Source organism: Anarrhichthys ocellatus, unplaced genomic scaffold (genome assembly GCF_004355925.1).
Source record: "Anarrhichthys ocellatus isolate YVR2014 unplaced genomic scaffold, GSC_Weel_1.0 scaffold21, whole genome shotgun sequence".
NCBI lineage: Eukaryota > Metazoa > Chordata > Actinopteri > Perciformes > Anarhichadidae > Anarrhichthys > Anarrhichthys ocellatus.
The window spans coordinates 6,073,784-6,075,646 of record NW_022280051.1 but is presented as its reverse complement, the minus strand read 5'-3'; the positions used below and the strand labels follow the sequence as shown (position 1 = coordinate 6,075,646).

The 1,863-nt window shown below is 42.5% G+C and overlaps 1 protein-coding gene across 1 annotated transcript in view; it reads right to left on the bottom strand.

Annotated features, from left to right (window-relative positions):
* Window positions 1–1,863, bottom strand: part of plxnb2a.3 (plexin b2a, tandem duplicate 3) — a 92,845-nt gene that overhangs the window by 88,516 nt on the left and 2,466 nt on the right. The gene's annotated exons all lie outside the window — the stretch shown is intronic.

Sequence of the window (1,863 nt, the reverse complement as noted above, 5' to 3'; positions counted from 1 at the left end):
ACACACACACACACACACACACACACACACACACACACACACACACAGTTACAGTGTGTCAACAGCCACTCTGTTCAACTGGTTTATTCATGGTTAACCCCATCACCTCCAGTGAAAAGTACTGACTGTCACTGATTAGTGTGTGTGTGTGTGTGTGTGTGTGTGTGTGTGTGTGTGTGTGTGTGTGTGTGCTCTCTCCTGCAGCCAAATGGGAGGCACTTGACAAACATTATGGAGACATTCAACAGTGGAACAGCTGTTCTAGCTCGACCCCGATCGCACTGGTAACATTGATTTAACCAGGTTACATCTAAAGAGTCAAACGGGCTTCAGGGTGTACCGCTCTGTGAAGCTGCATTTATTCAGGCTAAACATTACAATTGTTATTACAAATCATCCTGAGGCAGACATGAACATCTGCATCCAACGTAAAGACAATCCACGTAACAACTGTTGAGATATTTCACTCAAAAACCACAAATGTCAACCTCACAGGTGGATGAAAAACGCCGTCAGCATGGACCTTTTCTCCAGCCGGTCACTTTACGGTGACAACACGACGGTCACAGTTTAGATCCCAAACCGGAGCAACATATCATATGGTGGGTCAGTGCGGGTAAATGCACAAACATCCCAGCATCTGTATCTCACTTCAGTCAAAGTCTAGTCCCAAAAGCAGGCCGTCTAGTCCGACGTCGCCTTTCCTTCCTAAGTTAACCTTGAGAAGAACCTGCACAGTAATAACCACAGCTTCACACATGAAGAAGGAAAACACTAAACTTGCTGATTGCCGCTTTAAAATGTGCATGTAGGTCTGTAATCAGCGGTGTGTTCATGATTACAATCACTGAAAGAACGCTGGCATGTTGATTGCATGACAAGGACAACAAACAGTGCTGATACTTAAGAGAAGGGTTGTGGGTTTAAAAACAAACGTTTTTCTATGGACTCACACGTTGAATATTTCTGTCCTGCATTAGAAATAAAATCAAAAACATTGCAGAGTGGAAACCAAAAGATGAACCATCAAACAGAGAGACATGAGGTGGAAATAAGAGAAGAGATCCAGAGACGTGTTGAAGGAAAGACGAGATGAAAAGTGGAGGAGAGGACACACATCCCTCATTTATTGGTCAAATGTAACTCGGGTGATAATCCGACTGGTCACATTCTGGCTGTTTTACAGCTTCTCTGACAAGCTAGCAGTTTAGCCGTTTCGTCCACGTTAAATTTGGTTATTTGTACCAGATGTTTGGTTCATAACAGCGGCTGATGGGTACCGACATTTATTATATCTCAAGTTTTTCTTCAAAAGACAGTCTGACTAAACTGTTGTACAGTCTGAACTACTGTAAGATATTTTATTGAGATTACTTTTAGTCAAACGGATCTTCGTGAATTTAAGATCCCTCTGGTAAACAGTGTTTATCGTCCAGGGCTCTTATTGTGAAAGGTAAGAACAGAAGGAGTGGATCTGGTCTTAAAACCACTGACCTTTAATCAATAACTGCGCCAACGTTTTATGTCACAAAATAATCCAGAATTATATTAAATTCTTATAAAAGTTACTCGTCACCTCTACAAACGTAGCTGTGTTTAAAAAAAGACAGAACTTCATCACCAGCTGTCTTTCCTCAAGAGCTGGGAAAAGAAAAACACATCACCTCAGATGTCATGTGACCTGCCACCCACGTAAACCTCCCACACGCACACAGTCTCACACACACACAGTCTCACACACACACAGTCTCACACACACTTTGGTCTCGTCTCATGTCGCCATGCAAGCTCTCAAATGTGCGAACGTGTCTGTAGGTATTTATTTACGTATCTCACACTCAGTGTTGTTAGTTTATCTCTCTC